The sequence below is a fragment of the Passer domesticus genome, chromosome 3 (assembly GCF_036417665.1).
Source record: "Passer domesticus isolate bPasDom1 chromosome 3, bPasDom1.hap1, whole genome shotgun sequence".
In the NCBI taxonomy this organism is placed as follows: Eukaryota; Metazoa; Chordata; class Aves; order Passeriformes; family Passeridae; genus Passer; species Passer domesticus.
The window spans coordinates 71872970-71892547 of NC_087476.1; the positions used below are offsets into that span (position 1 = coordinate 71872970).

Here is a 19578-nt window from a genome sequence, read left to right on the forward strand (position 1 = left end):
CATGAGCTTTGCTATTTCACACTCAAGTGTGGACAGAGAGGGAAATCAGAAGGGAAGAAATGGCAGGTATTTCATGGCAACAGGAAAAAAGACCCCTGCATCATGATTTCAGGACCGCTGGAGCAGCAGGCAGTCCCCAACCATCAAGAGGCCCAGATCATGTTCAAATGTTGCAGAATGGCTTTTCCCCTCCACCTTCCTGAAGTACTTCTAAATATTCCTTTGCAACTGCAGTTTTTCTTATTTTTAGGACACGTTACGCATGAGTTCCCAGGGCGAGGGGAAGCTTCACTGACCACAGTGAGCTGCTAGACAAAGACATGCTGGCATCTTCTGCTGGTTACCTGATTTTTCACAGCTAATTTGGGGGCAGGTATTTCAGGTAGAGTGTCAGCTTTAATTCACAGCCCCTTCAAAGCAACTTTCATATGAAGCCATGTAACCTCTCGGAGTCTGGTACCTCTGGGTCAGGGTTGAGGGCAGCAGAAAGATTTTACTGACAGTGCAGCTGTTTGCACCATAACTAACCACATGGATAAACAAAGGGCCATAATTTAGCTAAGATAACCTTTGTGATAACCTTACAAATGCTGACATAAACCATATGCACTGCCCAAACCAGACAGGCAAAGACAAACCTTACATAAACTCACAAATTTAATAAAATTTACATGGTGGCATATACAGGAGCATTTATAACAGAGAAGGACCCTACATTCAGGCCTAGATTTTAGCACAGAGAATAGAAGGTCATCTCCAATAACATGAGACATGTATTAAATGAGAAAAGTAGCCAAAGCAGACTTGAAGGCATTGTGTACCTTAACGAAAAAAAGCTTTCCTGTTTGTTGTCTGCATCTACTGTTTAGATAGGTGATCAAGATAAATGCAAGCAAATCAAAATGCAAAGATAAAAAGGAAACCTTTAGTTGGCTGCCTTGGAGGACAAAGCTGCATCTTCCATTGTTAATTTGCTCCCAATTATTTTTTTTCTCCTGGTTCTATTTTTGTAGAGCTCCCAGAGCTGCTCTAATGGTAAAGAGTAACAGAGATAATTGGGAACATCCTGAATAACCTAATTCCAGAGTCCTTATGGTATGACAAGACACCTAAGGGATGTGTCCAGGACAATGTCAGCCAGCATGAAAGGCTGCAGGAAAGGCATTAGAGTGAGGTGACTCTGTTTAAAAGCTTGTTGGCACTTTCAGTTAATAAAAGTCACTTGGGAAGTATTTTCTTTTATGTCTGACAGGTTTCTCTTTTTGCCCTTTATGTATGATGTGTTACCATGAGTGCAGCTCATCCACTGATTAATCATCCTGTCTGTTCTGTTCATAGTGCATGGATAGCATCGTTTTGTACGTAGGACTTTAAGACCTGGGTTTCAGAGACTATCAGTGTCCAGAGGCAAGGCTTGGGGTGGAAAGATGGAACCATAGTTAGGCATCTTGCTTAGGAGTTGGCACATGAGGCTTCTGCTCCTCCTCCAGCACAAGTAACTACACAGGTATGTGAACACAGCAGGAGCATACAACTGAGTGCAGTCACAGCCCAGGGATGCCAGCTGGAGCATCTCTCATCAAAGAGCATGGAGAGTGGTGTGATCAGCCACAGGGAAGTGGGCTGTGGGAATCCTGTAGTTGTCATCTGTTGTGTACCCTGTACCACTTCATCCCAGTGCCTCCCTTGGAGAGGAACAAGATTTCATTTTGCTGAGTGCTTTCTGAAAGTGCACAGTGACACAGCTGTGAGGTGCCTGAATCCACTTCAGTGGGGGAACATACCAGTTAATAACAGCAACCTGAGATGACAAATGGTCAGCCCAGGCTGTCCTCAAAATATGGTCCTAACTAACTCATCAGCCTGCTCAGTTCTGAAAAGCAGCACCAATAAATTAAAGGAAATAGTATTAATTTTAGATTACCAACCTGAAAAGAAAATACTAAAGCCACAGGCTGCAATTATCATCAGTACCTGCAGGAACTGGCCATAACAAACATGTTCAGAGAATATAGGAGCAGGAAAGACTATTTCTTCCAGTACTTACTGCACCTTCTGGCCAGTGTCCTCTTGCAGCACTGAGCAAAGACAGTGCTGTGTCAGCTCCAGTGGAAGATACTCCCTTTCATCACAGTACAGCATGTTGCCTGGACCCCTTCTTTAATAAATGTTTTCAGTTCTACAGATGAGCACATGTACACAGTGCATCACTGTGTGGGGTGCCAAGTCAGGTCAGAGCTTGATATTTGAGTATTTTGTCATAAAAGCAAAAGTACTAAAATTTTAGGCTTGGGTAACTAATCACTGCCCTTTTTTAAAGGAATTTATTTAAACAAGCATCAAAATGAAAGTGACAGCAGTGGTAGCAAGTAAATTACTGCTGCCTAATTGGACCCAAAGAGAGTTTGGGGCCTGAAATGTCCCTTTACGTAGATTGGCAGAGAAACAAAAAGTGTACTAGACACATGCACATTGACTTTATGAGTCTAAATTTCTTGGGCTTCAGCTAGCCCCTGAAGTACAAAAAGTATTCTATTTTCCCCCGCTTCTGTTCCTATGTTCTCAAGTTCTTACAATTTGCATGGGAGACCTTTATTTACCATTAAACTGGAAAACAAACTTGACAGGAACTCTTTGTTGAGCTTGTTGAGTTCCTGTTCTGTCCCCCATCCAGGAACATGGAGCCAGCCCAGTAACTCTGCTACTCTGTGTCTCCTAGACAATTCTCTTCAATGCTGACCAACTCCTTGAAAAAAGAGCTGCAAAAATGCCAAGTACCAGCTGCTGCACTTACTAGTATACCTTGTTCCCTCACACTGAGAGACAAACATTTTATGGGGGATCTTGTATATCCTCGCAGAAGTGGCCTTCAACTGTTCAGTACAGCCCTTTAGTAACATGCTTTTGGCATCAAAATCAACAAAATAGTTATTTCACTAGAAGCAAATCTATCTTCAGCTGGGAGGTAGGGAGAGGTTCACCAGAAAATTGTTTGCTCTGGGCTATTAAAAATCTAAATTTCCATGGCTTTGAGAATGTGATCCATAACATTTTAATCTAATAATGGCTTGAGAATGAACTTCCTTAAGTTAAAGATTGAGGGTTCTGTATGTCTTAAAGGGTTTGGTTCTAATTTCAGCTTCTTTGTGTTTTTTTAAGAGGTAAATGAGATGATTCCCCAAAAACCCTCAATGTATGAAGGTCTGGGACTGTCCCATAAGCAGAGTGTGTGCTCAGGAGCTAGACAGGAGGAGCAGCAGGCTGGCTGCAATGGCCCAGCTAGATCAGCCCCGGGCAGGGAGTCAGAGCCCCATGGGCAGGGATCCTCACTCTGTCAGGCCTTAGCCTCACTGGGAGGCCAAAGTGAACAAGAGCACTCATATGAATGTCCACCACCCTCTTTATCCATCCTTGTTTAAAGACATCCATCTAATTTTCACAAACAAACAAACAAACAAACAAACAAAATAAACCACACAAAAAAAACCCCACTTCACAATAAAAGGTGTGCATTTAAATATGGGGAAGGAAAAATACAAACCCAGCCTCTATATTGGATAAGAATATGACCAACAAGTATGAGGCTATAGTGGCAGCAAAATTTATCATACAAAATTCAAAACAGAGAAAGTCCATGCCAGTCTCCTATGTTCAAAAAAGACTTGTGACTGAATTACATGAAAAAAATATTCAATCACAAGAGAAAGTTGAGTTAGTTTAACAGAGAATCTGTCACTTTTAAAGATGTAGAGTTCCAAGATCAGATTTGGCATCAGAAGCAAAACTGGTGACATTTACCTTCCTAACTAGCAAAACAGAATATTAAGCATCATTCAAAAGAGAAGCTTTAGAGAAATGCATAATCCTCTTTTTATGGAGTTATACTTCAGAAAAGGGAAATCCTGCATATAATGTATCTTTTTCTGTGAACAAATTTGTTAAGCCTGAGGAGGTGGAGTCCCATATGGTCCCATGGTCAGATAGCATGATAGGTACCTGTGAGATGTGTTAATATGTAGTAGATACAGCACAACTACATCCAGTCTTCTCAGAAGGGCTGCAAATCCAATAAGAATGGTAAAGTTCAGTGTTTTGTTAACTCAGCTTTGGTTATTGATTTCTCTGGCATTTTAAACCGATTTCTCTGGAAGGGGGGAACCAGAAGCAGTGTGTGATACAAAGTTCATTCATTCAAAATTGAATATAACCCCAAAATCCTATTGATGTTGGTGAGTTTGGAGTACAGCTCAAATAGAGGAAATTCACAGCACACACAAAAGCAGGCTCTGGGGTGAAGACTGTAGAGCTGAAGAAAGCAAGACAATACTTGTACTTACTCACTGGAACCTATGATATGGCACAACAGCTACAATATTTGGGCTCTTTTTTACCACAAGTTTTGCAGGGTACAGGGACTGCTGTGTCTGTTTAAACAGAAATCTGCGACCTGTACCTGACCTACCCTCACATTACTCCCAGCATGCACAGAGAGTAAGTGACCTTCTCAGCTGCTCCAGTGCAAATTGTTAAAGATTGTTGTTGTCTCTCGGGAAGTCTTCAGGCATGCTTTGCTATTCCTAGTGAAATATGCTGTGGCTTTACCATTGATTACCAGAGGGCAAAAAGGAAAATTTCATTCCTTCTGGAAAGAATAGCTCTCCTGCAATTTTCTTTTTTATTTATAGGTGTGTGATCTTTCATCTAATTTACTGAAATAATTCTGGGTTTCTTTGTGAAATGCTTTTATTCAACAAAATTTGGTTCTCTTTCAGCCCCTTTTCTGTTTGCTTGGCCTTGATTTTATTGCTGTGCTGGCTGGTGGAAAGGTCTGAACTCCCTGTGCAGTCTCTCACTGTGCAGTGAAACACTCAAACATACACTTGGAGGTATTGTGGCATAATGCTGCTTGAGCTTTACAAGGACATCCTGTGCTGAGCTGAGAGGCTGGATCAGGGATCTGTTGGATTTAGCGAGGTTACTCTGCCAAAAGCATTACAGGCAAAGGAGGCATCTCCAAGCTGAGCTAAGCATAGAGAGTAACTATGTTCTGAGGATTATGGAAATGGCTTTACACACCAGCTCACGCCCTGCAGAGCAGAGAAGTCCTGGGCCAGGACAGAGGCACAGCCAGTCCCATTTCCTGGCTGTGATCTGTCCTGGTCAGGCACCTTGGGGACACGTGAAGGATGCACTCAATCCATGCAGGCAGCGTCTCCAGGCCACAGCCACAGTGACTATGGGATTTACTGAGCTGGTGCTAACATCCAGGTCATTGTGCACCCAGGCCAGCTGTTGCATCCAGGCCAGCATTCTCCTGGAGAAACTGGATGCTCAGGGCTTGAAAGGGTGCACGTGTTGCTGGGTAGAAAATTGGCTGAATGGCTGGGTGCAGAGAGTGGTGGTGAATTTAAATCCACCTGGTGGCTGGTCACCAGTGGTGTCCCCAGGGCTCAGTATGGGAGCCAGGCCTGGTTTTTATTTTACAAGATTCAAAACAGAGAAAGTCCATGCCAGTCTCCTATGTTCAAAACAGCCTTGTGACCGAATTACATGAAAAAATATTCAAACACAGTAGAAAGCTGAGTTAGTTTAACAGAGAATCTGTCATTTTTAAAGATGTAGAGAGTTGCAAGATCAGATTTGTCATCAGAAGCCAAACTATGAGGAGTGGCTGAGGGAGCTGTAGATGTTTAGCCTGGAGAAAAGAAGAATCATAGTGGACCTTAATACTCTCTATAGCTCCTGGAAGGAGGGTGCAACCAGATGGGGGTTGTTCTCCAAAGTCACAAATGGTAGGACAAGAGGAACTAGTATCAAGTTGCATCAGGGAGGTTTACCCTCGGTATTAGGAAAAATTCCTTCGCTGAAAACATGGTCAAGAATTGGAACAGACTGCCCAGGGAAGCAGTGGAATCACCATCCCTGAAATTGTTCCAAAGGCATGTGGATGTGGTTTAATGGCAAACATGCATAATGGCTGTGCTAGATAATCTTTAATATCTATTCCAGCCTTAATGATTCTACTATTCTTTGCTTAATAAGCACAGCCTGAACATTAATCATGTTGCCCTGTTTCAGTCAGGGTGCTACATGTGGCCCTCTCATACTTAATCTTCTTGTGCTGCTATAGGAAAGGGAGCACATGCTTGACACCAACAGTGCAGCCCTTGGGTGCAATTAAGCATCAGGAACTACTCAGACGTTTGTAGGTTTTCCTTTTTATACACATCTGTTTGTTGACCTTTGGGAGCGAGACCCTTTCATGACCAGTTTTCAGTGATAAGAAGCTGCTATCACAAAAAGCCACTGTCACAGCTGGCATGACACCAAAGACAAGAGCAGGGAGACTGAGTTGTTGCTGGAAGAGGTTTGTCCCAGCTTGCATGGGGCAATGGGAGAAGTTTGCTCTCCCATCACTCTTGTTGTAGCTGTTCAGTGGGTAAATAAAGGGATTCAGTCTTTGCAGCTGCAAGCTCAGCAGCTTTCTCCATCACACATCATTCACTCAAATATAAAAACAATTGTGGAGAGTCCCAGATCTCTGGTGCAAGCTGTTATTTGATTTATTTATTGGCACCAGGTTCTAAAACACTGTAGGTGCTTTTTGGCAGATAGGAGGAGACACAATTCCCACGCTTTGAAGGGCTGACAGGAATGATGCAGCACCCATAAAGTACACTGATACAGAAACAGAGAGACAGAAAGAAAATTTGCAACATTAGATTAAGTGATTGTTTATGGTTGTTACACAAGTTTTGGTTGTTTAGACACAGAGTTGCATAGGCACACAAATTCCTTATATGTGTACTCATTTACTGATTATCTCATTCATATAAACAATGAAATCAAGACTCACAGATTTATCCAAGGGAAATTAGGAAAAAATCCAGCATTTCCTGGCCAAGGTACCAGATGTAATCATGTCTCTAAAAAACTATAGTGCTCAAAATACTATAAAGGGCTGCAATACAGTCTCTCTAGAAAGTAATTAGAGTGCAAGGGACTGAACAGGCACTGCTCTAAATTACAAAAATCTCTTCTATTCTCCCATGAACAGTGTTTGCATGTGAAAGAGCAGATCACCGCTCAGGAATCAGACTCATATGTGGGGAAGGTGTGCAAAGCACCAGTTATCTGCAGTCACTGCTTGCTGAGTTACTTCTGATGAAGCTTCTGCTCTGTAGACAGTCCCTTTCTGCAGCAGTGACTTTACCAGGACTGGCTCACCTGCAGAATCTCAACCAGCTCCTCTACTAAGTCTGGTTATGACTAGGTGCATTGGATGCCTGATTTTAATCCCTGCCCAGCATCATAACAGCAAAGGGTGCCCTTCTTCCTCTCTCCCTGGAAGGAGTTGCCATGGTGGATGTGAACTTTTTTCCTGATGCTAGAGTATTTTGGCAAGGGTTTCTTCTGGCCTTTACTTTGTGTTGTTAAATTTTCAAGAATCTGGAAGAGAGAATATGCTTTTTAATTAAAAAAAAATAAAGGCAAGAAATTAATAATATTGTAGAAAGAGAGATAAAAAATTAAATGGATAGCCTGTTTCTCATCAAAGTGGACCAGTGGTGTTAAAGACATGTTTGAGATTATTTCTCAAGGGTCATGACACCAGCTGCAATCACTGAGAAGGCAGTCTGAGTTACAGGCTATTATTTAAGACTTTGGACCATGTAATTGTTCCCTTTCTTCCTGAGATTAAAGATAGAAAAGCAATACTGTCTTTTTAGACAGGACTAATCGACATTTAAAGCCTTTTCTGATGCTCGGGCAGAAAAGGCAGACTTTTAATGACTAGATCCTGTAAGTGGGTGAGAGGAGATGCTGTTCTGCCCTGTCAAAATGCCAGTCATGGCACTGCTGACCATTTGCAGCATATGGACTAAATGACTGAGCATGAGCTAACAACATCAAATCCTAAGGTAAGAGCACAGCCAAAGTTTTCTGAGTGATTTTAGAGGTTTGCCCCAGTGGAAGCCTTAGAGATGGCTCTGGGGCTTGTGGCTTTTGCCTGAGAGCAAATGCACATTCGTCACTTTGACTTAATATTCAAGCTGCGTTTACTCCTTCTCCCCTAGTGCCCTTTCCTCCCCTGCAGGCTGAGGTCACACAGCAAGCAGTGACTCCCCGTGCCTGACACCAGAGAGCACCTTGCACTGACTCAGCCAGGAGCAGATCCAACTGGAACTCCAGGGCAGAGGGGAAAACAGCAGGGAGGGCGAGAGACGCTCCTCCAGCACTATTCAGCACTTCCATTTTTCATCAGCCAAGCACTCTGCTTTCTCCCCTTGCAGTGAACTCCTGGGTGCCAGTGAAGTCAGAGGGATCTGTGCCTGTGGGCTCAGTGGGGAACAGGATTTGGCCTGAAGCTGCAAAACTGCCACCTGAAATTTTAACAAAGGTAAATACACCCAGCCTTCCAGCAGCTTAGTTTCACACTAACTTTTGGCATCTTCTTGCTGATACCAACTGACAGCCTGGCCACCACTGGACCCCTAAGCCTCCTCCTCACCACCTTCCTCCTGGTGCTTTCACACCCCTCCTGCACTGCCTGCCAGACCTGCAGCTCAGGGCCAGCTGTGGGGCTCAGACCTTGTGATAGCACACACACCTGTGTTCCAGACCTTTCTAGGATTTACCCTTTCCTTTCTTCTCTCATTTCCAGATTTTTCTCCAGGACTTCATCATTTGGAGTCTGGGTTACCTCTGCACCCTTGTTTCCCAGCAGCTGTAGCTTTTCCTGCTGCCAGTTCTCATAGAAGTTTCTTGTCCTGCCTTACCCTGCTTTGGATGCCACAGTGTCACCAAAGGCTGGTAATGACATGGCTGTGTGTTGGCGCTCTGGTATGACCCACCTCATCCTTGTTGCACAAATGGCCAAGTTTTCTTCTAAGTAGCTGTCCTCACACTCATAATTTTATTTATTTTCTGATCTCTTTTTCAGAGAAGGAGAAATTAAGACAGGGGAGCGTCCATAACAAGGTGGCTTTGCCCTTCTGCAGTGCTCCCTGTACTGGAGGTCCTACCTGATGGGTGTAGGAAGGCACAAGGTGAGCAGTGTTCCACTACTCTCAGTGCAAAGCTAAGTGTTGCCCCACTCCTTCATCTTTACACATACAAGCATCTGTACAACCTCTCTTTACAACACATCCCAGTGTCATTTTGCAGGGACTGTGTTTTCTTTCCCACCCCACATTCATCAGATCCTGTGGAATGCATGCTGTGGACCTTGTGCTGCTGGTGCAGCTCTACAGCAGTACAGCCCCTTTCCCTTAACTACACTGGCTGCTGTGCCCACCTCTGGACCTGGCACAGTATTCACAGAGACTCTCAATCACTTCTGACCCTTCTCAGCACCATTTCTCTCATGGCACAGTCACTGGCTCTGCAAGACCATCACTACAACGCATTCCCGGCACACGCTCAGGCGCCCAAGGAGCGCAGTTCTCCTGGACTCATCTCCCTCTTGCATTTTGCCTTGCTGCCTCATGTTCTCTTTATCCATCATCCATTTCTGCACTTTGCCCTTATTGCCTCAGCTCCTTCAGTCCTCTCCATCTATCCTGATCCTGTGATGGGTGTATAATAACATTACTGAAGGGTCAGTTTCTTTTTGTAGAGAACCTGTCCACAGTTCAGCTGAATCAAATTTAGGCCTGACTGTGAGGACTTGGTGAAAGCCAGGAGAAAAAGACCTGGAGGAAGAACAGGTCATGATCAAGAGTCTACTGTCAGTCCTCAGACATTTCTGTGAGCTTCAATGGAGGTTAAATGCCCTGTGCAGATACACCTTTCTATAGATGTTTCTTACAGTAAAATATTTTTAAAATTAAAAAAGAAAAATATTGCCCTGAAGAAAATAACCCTTAATGTGGCACAAAATACAATTCTTGGCAACCACCAGATGTGCATACATTTGATTTTTTTGCACAATGTCTTATGTCACTTTCCTCCATGTCTAGAAAATGAACAATGAAATAAAGCAAGTATATATATTCTGTTTTTGTTGTGAAACACCTCCTCTCATGAAAGATAGGAAAGTACTTCAGACTGTCTTTTATAGTCCCTGTAGCTACAAGAAAGCACATTTTCAACATAAATCAGTCATATAACTATTTACGCATCTTATATAGTGCCTTTTTGTTCCTCCTATGCAAAATTCTTACAGGATCCAATAGGAAATTACTCTTTTACATTCAGCTTCAAAGGCTACATTCTTACTTACAGCAAACATTCTCACTTCTTAAAAAAAAAAAAAAGAAAAAAAAAGAGCAGATGCATGGTGAAGGAAGCTGGGAGATTTGGGGTATTTGGGAGTTTTCCCTCTGTGCAACACACCCATTTTAGTGAGGCTGTGAAACCATTTCATTACAGGATACCAACAGAAGTGCATGCTCCAGATTTACCCAGCTGGGTCACTGGAAGCCAGTGTGCAAATCCCCAGGTTATGCTGCAGAGACTTTGACATGTGGCTGGTGAAGCCTGTTTCCATCAGTGTGATGGGAGAAAGGGTTGGAGACCCAGATGTTGCAGGGAAAGAGAAGCAGATGTCATTGAAGGGTCTCTCAGATGAGCTTTCCTGCACTGTCCTACCCAGGGACCCTGCTCTCTCCAGCTGAGTGATAAGGGAGGCATGTTTTGAAAAACATGGCTGTGGTGTTACAAACATCCTCTGACTGCTCCTTCTGCTGCAGGGGTGAAGTCTCAGTGTAGGCAGGCACAGGCACCATGAGAAAGGGGAGTGTAGGGGCCACACAAGCTGGGCTTGGGGCGGGGGAGCTGGATCCTGTAACAGGGACTGAGAGTGAGACTGTCCCACAAAGCTGAGGCACAGCACTGCCTGGAAATGCATGACCACAAGGTGAACTGGGAAGAGCTGTCAGGAGCAAGAATGGCAAGAGGAGGTGGGGCTGTTTGACTTGGCTCTGGGATACTGGCAAACAGAAGGAAATGTCAGCAAATGTAAAAATGCCATTCTTGTAACAGCAATGGACATTGCTGCTCCCTCTTTTATCAGAAATCCCAAACACTTGGAAGAATGATAGGAAGAACATTGTTTAACCCACCAGGAGCAGGTGGACAATTGTGAAACAACAGCATGAGAAGTCTGAACACAGAAACACTTTGGATATCAGTGCAGAGCCCACAAGAAAACACTAGAAACACCTGTCTCACCTTCATTTTCAACAATCAGCATCAAGAAAGTTTTGGGTCTAGCCCAAAAGAATCTCTTCAGAGAAAAAGGATCAGGAATTTTATTACTGGTTTCTATGGGGCAATAAGAATATAACCTTCTCCAAGCCATCCACATTTAACGTGGAACAATATTTTGCTGTCACTAGTTGATGAAATTGCACGTCAGCAGAACACCAATCAGCTGTCCTAAAGACAGCTTGCTTTTTAGATCATATTGTTCCTTTTCCCAAAATCATACTCTCAGGCTTGACTGCTGCACATGGTGAAAGCTGTGGCATGGAAATTTCAAAAGTGTCTCTGTGAAAGACCTGTTCTGAAATGATGCCCAGGCACCATTTCACCAGCAAGTGCCACCCACACCCTCTGAGCTGCCAGGACACCTGGGGGTGCAGAGAACCTGCTGCTGCAGCTGGAGCTCGCTCCAAGGGGCGCTGGGGCAGTGACAGTGGCAATGACAGGGCAGCGTGCCATGGCACAGCTGCTCCCTGTCCCCTGGCCTGCAGCACATTCTGCATTTGGCTGCCGTCCGTGTGGAAGCAAAGACCTTCTGAGCACCCTCAGTTTGCTGTGCCCAGAAGGGAAGGCTCCCTGCATTGTGGATGCTCAGCACTTCTGAAAAACAAATGCACAGCCAGGAAAGTACCTACATTGTTTCTCAAGTGGTTTTTCCCCTCAGACAGGGCCTGTGGATGTTTCGGATCCAGTAGATGTGACAGTTTGTGACAGGACCAGAACTGAGAGGTGCAGCTAGCACACACTTGTTAGAGATAGCCATACTTCTGGCCATATGTAAGTGCTAATATTCAGAGCTATTATTCCAACAGGGAGCACAGAGGCTTGCACCTCTGAGAGACATTCTTAGATAGCAAGGAGTTTATGTGCTGTTTACACTTGGAAGGATTTTCTTTGCAACATCCACAAATTCAAGCCTGCATATGTATGAAGGGTTGAGAAGTAGCTGTATGAATCTGTATGAATTCAATGAAAAAAAGACATTAGGCCAGCATGCTCTGAAGTTTGCCAGCCAAACTCAGTCAGGCCTTTTTCTTCCTTTGTTCCTGCTCCCCTCACATCTTGCACTGCATGATTTATTTATTAAGAATATTATGTTTCATTCAGTATATACACAGAGAGTGCTGAAAAAGGGGAAGGCTGCTCCCCCCTGTTGTGTCTGCAGCTTGCTGTTAGGACAAATGCATGTAAGCAGAAAAACTGTGTGAGCAAAGTGTCAAACAATAGCAAAAGCAATGCCACTGTGCACATTGAAATCAATGTTAATCGCTTCCTTGGAAAGAGCTTGCAAGGTAAATGTTCCTGAGAAGTGCCTAGCAGACATCCTGACTCACAGGAGCAGGCTGTATTCTCTGTGACTCCCAGGTACTTACTGCTAATACTTGGATGAGACAAGCAGAGGTTTATTTTTTACTGAGCTAGAGAAAAATATTTGTTCAAAAGTTTTCAGTACTCATAATTTAGTTCTGAATCTTATAATATTTGGGGGTTTTTTTTCCCTTCACTTAAAACCCATTCACTTGCAGTCCTGTGGATGTATCAGTCAGGGCTTTCCTTTCTTGCAAGGAGGAAGTTCACAGTTCTCATGTTTTATGGGGGAAATCTTTAAAAGATAACCCATAAGCTAAAAACCCCCAACCAAACAAGTGCACAAAGCAAATCAAGTAAAATCCAATAATCACCTTTTTCTAATAAGACTGAAGCTGTATACATACACCTTTTTGTCTGTATGAAGCAACTGATGGAGCTCTAATCTGCACATCACAATCACTCTGGTTCAGAATAGAAAAAAAAATCTGCATTTGTTGAAAATATTACTCCAAACCTTTGTTTTGCTTCAGCCCGTTTTCCCATTGATCATCTAGGTGCAATTTGAGGTTTTGTCTCCTGCACCTCTCCTCGAGCCTGCTAAGGTTTCCCTGGTGCAGAGCTGCAGCAGCCTGGTTCTCCCCCTTACTGTTCTGGTACTGCTCCTGTCTCCCAGCTGATGGACTACTGGCAGCCATGCCCAGGGATGGTCCTCTCCAAGAGAGGGAAAGCTGAAAGAGGAGTGCCAAGCCTGGCAGACGAGGACAAAATGCCAAGGAGCCCAGATTCACTCCTATTAGATATAGAACACCTAGCGCTCTGATTGGCATCTTTAAAAATGTCCTGCACTATTGAACTCCTGGTAACCAAAACATCTGATGGAGAGACACGAAGGATGTCACCACTGTGTGCCCTTTAGCTTCTTCAAGGTTCCCTAAAACATGATAGAAACATCCCTCTAAGTGCAGAAGCAAAGTTTTCTTTGGTCATACTGTAGGACCAAGGGGACTCCAGACTTCACAAATTTATTATCTTATTTTCATGCACTGTTAATTTTGTGTCGAATAGAGGTGCTGGAAAAAAAAGCACAAAAGCACTACTACATATTCTGGAAAGATGGTTTTGTATGCTGGGAGTGGGTTTAGTACAGCAACATTCTCTGGTGTCCTGTGATCATGGCTCCTGATGCTCTGGAAATCTGGATATACTAAAAAATGGGGATTTTGACACACTGGTCTGAACAGTCTCATCAAAAAACTTATTCTCTGCCTAGGTCTTTCATGTCAAGGGATGCTGTGCTTTCCTCAGGGACCATGAGAATGGGCCCAGCTCTGTCTCCTAGTCCTTTGGGCAGGGTTCATTACAGCTTCCCTGGGTAATCATTAAGAATATTTAATTATTCTTCCCTGGTGGCATAATATCCCACTGCTTGGAAAATTATTATTTAAGGCAGTTAGACATCTAAGAGCAGAGAACTGTGCTCTGTCACTTTGCAGCACCAGTGGAATTTTGTGTCTGCACTCAAAGACTAGGGAATTGTCTTAAGGTCAATACATGAATACCTGAACAATTTTGGAATCTGCACATAAGGCAGGTCCCAGAGCCTTAGTCTCCTCAGCAGAGTGAGGTTTTCCAAAACACATTATCTGCTGCTGGTGGACAGCAATGGCAAAAAGCAGTGGAGTCCCACTCCAGCTGTTGGGAGCAGGAATTGTAGTAACACCACTTATCCTTTAGCCACTACCGGTTGAACTGCTGGCGGATGCCAATGATTGTCATCCAGAAAAAATCCATAGCAGTGTATTACTCAGTTGACGTTAATGAGCCTTGAATAATCAATAATTTTCAAGTTAATTAGGCTGTCTCCATCTCTGGGCTTGTACCACAGCATCCTGCCTCTACAGAACTGAAATACAGTCTTGTCCTGTGTTATCCATGGGTTTCCCAGCTTGTTTTGTGAAGACATCAACGGTGGGGCAGGAGAGAAAACTCTGTGACTCCTGTTTAGATAGTGTTGTGTTCCTAAATTATGGTCATCAGGTCCATATCCAGATTAGCAAACAAAGAGATCAAGGACTGCTCTCTGGCACTGAGAACAAGGGCCCAGTGCAGCCCACGCTTTTCTGGCCAAACTCCCCTTTCTTGGACAGCAGAAGACCTGCCTCCAAATTTCCTGTTGGGAATGACCTGGGACACACAGCATTTAATTATACCTCCTTTTTTCTAACAAACCTCTTGGATCTAAATCTCCTTTCATAATGGTGTAAACTGATACCATAGAGCATGAACAGGGGAAACAATGAATAAAGCCTTGTTCTCCTGTGACACAAGCAAGTTTGTCTTCTTCAGGAAAAAGATTTTTATTTCATTCTGATTTCTTCTCAATTTTTTTCAGGTTTGCAATTAGCAAAAATCATTAGCATTATTAAAATGCAATGCACAGAATGCTTTCAAATGAGCGATGACTGGTTGTATCATCCAACATCTTGGCCTTGCTTTCTGTTACATGACAGCATAAATCAGTGAAATCACTATATAAAGCCAGTGTGAGATCAGAATCGAGTCTGTGCGTGGTAAACATTATTAATGGGGGAAGAATCTAAAGAAATTCTTCCTTCCCATCACATCACACAACATCATTTGCCAAACAACATGCCATGCTGCCTTCAGGCATATGATTAATGCCAATGCAGTTGCAATAAAGCTTACAAAGCGCAGCCCGGATCTCCCTGGAGAGTTAACAACAACAACGAACAAAGTCTAAATGATGCTGTTTTTCATTTTTCAGTCACCAGAGACTTCCAGCCTTTTCCTCATTTCTGGGCATTAATCTTTATTTCTTTTCCAGAGTAATGATATTTCTCAGCAGTGCATAACCTTATCAACTGGCTGCATCCACAGGACATGGAGTGTTGATATCAGCTGTCTCATTGAAAGGATTTTGCCTTGAAGTGCCACTTCCATTTTCCTTTTTTGAATTTGCTTCTTCTCTTTTTTGCATACTGTTTTACAGTTTGTTGTGGTCTGGGTTTTCTCTGCTCTTTTGCTGGGGCTAAGGGCTTTGTTCAGTTACCTAAGGTGTTCTGTGTATCTTTTATGCACAGCACTAGGTGTAAGTCATTTTGTGACTGGGATAGTAACTAACCAGGGTTAGAACCAGCTGGAACATTAGTTTCAATACAGAGAGAAGCAACAGTGAGCCTAAATAGATATTGAAACATGGGTTAGATTCAAATAATACTTTAACAGTAGCAGAACTCCCAGGGCCCAAATTCTCAGTGCAGTGGTTGAATGTGGATGTAACTGTAGTGTCTCTGAAGTCTGAAGGACAAGAAGTAAAAAAAAGTCTTTTCCCTCTGAATCTTTGGGGGCTGCGTGAGGGCATTAACAGCATGCTTTCTTTGAGTCAATGAAATATGTTTCATTAACCATTGACTAAATCATGTGTGGCTATTCTTGTTTTTCACCCATTTTTCATAAGCATGCTTATGAGAAAACTCTATGACCTTGCAAGAAGTGATTCTTACAAAGGCTTCTAATGAAAACCTCCTAGCTGCTGTTTCCTGGGGAGCCCTGCATATGCACTGGAGACCAGTAGGGAACCAGGCACTTAAATCTTTGGTGGTGCAGCTCCATGGAAATTAATACAAATTCAGTATGTTTTGTACTGTCAGCAAGATCTGACTTGATGCAAGACACTAGAAGTGCAGTGAAGCTTAATGTGTTAGGGCATTAATTGAGCATGTGCAGGTGGTGAGACAAATACCCTTGTTTCACAGGTTATATGAATTTTAAAGGAGACAGTGAACTGCTGTTTTTTACAGCACTATGCACTGTCCCTCCCTGGAGGCAGAAAACAAGATGTGATGAACCAAAAGTCTGATCTGGGGTGACAGATCCATCTTTACCATGGGAAAAACAGACACTTCACTATGAAATGACATCATCTTTAATAGCACAGGATCTGTCACCAGCAGCTGTAAACAGAAACTGATTTACAAGTCAAACAGCCTCCTTAGCCAGCAAGACTTGATTCAAATTTGCAACCCTAGACCATTTTAGAAGAGATCTTATAGTACCCTGACTTTTTGCCCCTCCTTTACTTAAGTTACCCAGCAAAGAACTTCTGCAGAGTCAGCATATATGTCCTCACCAGGAGACTTCTCCTCTAAAATAAGTTACTCAAGAAAATGTCCCTGATGCTGGAGTCTTTAAAATTAAGGATCACAAGGTGGGGGCCAGTCCTTCAGCACCTAAGGCTCCTGCTCATTGCAAGCTGTGCCATAAGCAGGACTCTAGCCTGACCCTGTAACCTGTGGTGACAAATTTTGAACCCTGAGCACACACAGGCTTGAGTTCCAGCAGTTGAAGTCTGTGCTGTGGACTCCAGCCTCTCACCTCCCTGGGGCTGGGAACACAGCTTGCACATTCAGCATCCCCGTGACACAACCTGTCCCCTGCTGCAGGGCTCTGCTGTCAGGCTGTGCTGGCGTGGTCTGCCAGCCCCTGCTGTCCCTTCCTGTACAGTCACAAAGGGAGAGACTGACAGAGATGCTGCCTTGCAATTACAAGAACTGCTCTATAAATTATCCTACGAGTCATCCTGAAAATCACCCTACAAGCCAGCCTGCCCCCAAGGGGCCACCAAGAGCTATTGGCCCTTTGAACCAGAGCTGCCTGATGTAGCTCCCACTGTGATGCCCCACGCACTGCTATCTCACAGAGCACCGAGGGTGATGCTCAAGACAAATGTGTTACAGATCTCTCTGAGAATGTGCTAGTGTGCAGATATGAGAAAATTGTCGTCATAATACAAGTTGCCGATTATATCAATGTTTTGTTGTACTGGAGGCTTCCAACTGAGCAATCATAGCGCTGTAGGAGTTGTTTTATTTATCTTAGCTTAAGTCCCTCTAAATCTTACATGAGAAAAAACAGCATAGGCCTTCTCATGTTAAAATAGCTTACATTACTAGACTGCCATAAACTTACACCTGAAATTATAGCAAATATATTTACATTAAAGGAAGACTCCAAAATCAGATATTTTTAGAGACTATTCCCACAAAGAGGCCTATTCAATAAATCCTAAGAAAAACAAGAAGGCAGATGACCCTTTACGGGAGATTGTTATGGATGATCTTTACTGGGTAGGAGGATACAAGTGGTGAGCTTAAGCAGTGCTGGTGCTGCAGTTTGTGGTCTAATTAATACACCTACTACCAGATGTTTCCACTGTGCAAAAGGAACTTCTACATACCTGCAGAGGAGGCCTGTCCTCTTGCAGCAGGGATTTTGAAATTCAAAATTGCAGAATTTTGAAATACTGCCACCTCATGTCGGTTTAGCAAGAAGCTACAACCTAGGCCAGTTTCCCAGTGCTTTCCCCTGCTGTTTGCAGAGCAGCCTCACTCCCAGGGGTACTGTTGTCCACATTATTGCTGTTATTTTTAAATTGAAATTTAACTTTATGTTCTTAGCACTAGGGGCAACGTCAGCTTAGGCTCACTTTAGGAGGTATAATTCTCTCTTCACCTTGTGTAGTCACCTGCTTGGTCCACTCTTCAGGCTCTCTGAGACAGCCTGGCACCTGGCAAATGTGACGTGCAAGGAGCGCAGTGAGCCTTGAAGTGCTCCTGTGGCTCCTGTGAGTAGTCAGGGGGGACACTCCTTTGGCTGGCTGCTTACTCCCTGCCCTGGGGACTGCAGCCATGCCCGAGTACCAGCCTGTTGTACACAACCGGTAAGTGGTTTGTGGGATACAGGAACACAGAAATCCATCCAAAGAGAAATGAGCTATGTGTAGGTAAATAAAACTGGCAGGAGCCATGAGGCAGCTCTGGGGAACTGCACAGCACACAGAAAGTTGGCAGATTAGGATGTAACTAAAAAAACCAACCTCAGGCTCTGTCCCAGGCCTAACATCCCCAGCTAGGCAACAAATCCAGAATAAAAGTATACATAAACAGCTTTGGATGTTCTGTGAACAGCCTGAAGGTGGGCATTAAGGAGAAAGCAACATCTTAATGCTGAATAGAGAGGTGTTTAAAATCTGCCTTAAATTAGGGAGATGATTATACAATTCTCAGATCAGGTTTTGGACAGCCTCATCTCCTGGAAGGCTGCATTTTCCAGTCACCACACACTTTTCAGAGGGTCCCCATGGATGGAACTCCCTTACTCTCAGACCGATGCAGACCACTGCATGGAACAGTAAGTGTGGTTGAAGGTGATTCTCTGCTCTCTTTTTGACAGTACATTGTCAGAAAAAGCAGAACAAGAACAAAATCCTAACTTCCAGAATGGTGGCTTGCAGATACTCGTGTTTGAAATCCTATGGCTGCATATACATATTTAAGTGTAGTTAATACCTTGCCTGGACAAACAGGTTTCCCTGCTGCAAGGTGACAGGCCTCCTGTGCAGGTGTGTAGAAGTTCCTTTGGCACAGTGGAAACATCTGGTAGTAGGTGTATTAATTAAACCAGAAACTGAGCTGGAAGGAGAGGAAGGAGACAAGGATAGGAAGGAAGTAAAGCCAGCAATTAGGCCCAGAGAGCTGTTACTGTGCAAGCTGAAGTGGGAGGAGAGGGATGAAACTGTTTGTTTAGATTGTTACAAAGAGAAAATAGAAGCTGTGGCAGAGGGGGAAAGACAATACATACAGATGAGTTCAAGTAGTCTGTGTACCAGTTTTGAGATGGAAAAAGCTCACATCAGACCATAACTTCTCTATTAACTCATTGTGGTGCCGTGCTATTTTCAAAGACAGGAGAAGAGTGATAATCCCAGCTTCAAGGCAAGCCCTGGTGCTCTGTAGGCTATGCATACACATGCACCTGCACCATGCACACAAAAGGACACAACAAGCACACTCAGGCACACCCTGTGATGGGAAAATGTTCAGAATTGCATCCAGCACCTCATGGAACCAAGGGATTACAGACTCGACTGTGAAAATAAACCTGTGCAGCCTGCACTCGTATTGAAAATCTACACCCACCAGTCACTTGGTAGCCACCAGCCCTTGCCACTGCATACCAAGTAGAGGAGCTGTATATTTA

The 19578-nt window shown here is 43.7% G+C and overlaps 2 long non-coding RNA genes across 2 annotated transcripts in view; one reads left to right on the top strand and one right to left on the bottom strand.

The window, feature by feature from the left end:
- The window catches only part of LOC135298149 (uncharacterized), an 88465-nt gene extending 70543 nt beyond the window's left edge, over window positions 1-17922 (bottom strand). The window contains exon 1 of the long non-coding RNA XR_010360143.1: window positions 17777-17922. This is a non-coding gene — a long non-coding RNA (uncharacterized LOC135298149). The remainder of the gene's footprint in view (window positions 1-17776) is intronic.
- LOC135298150 (uncharacterized) lies at window positions 8143-9892 on the top strand. The gene is made up of 3 exons (XR_010360144.1): window positions 8143-8401; window positions 8666-8844; window positions 8945-9892. It is a non-coding gene; the product is annotated as an uncharacterized LOC135298150 (long non-coding RNA).
- Window positions 17923-19578: the final 1656 nt, after the last annotated feature.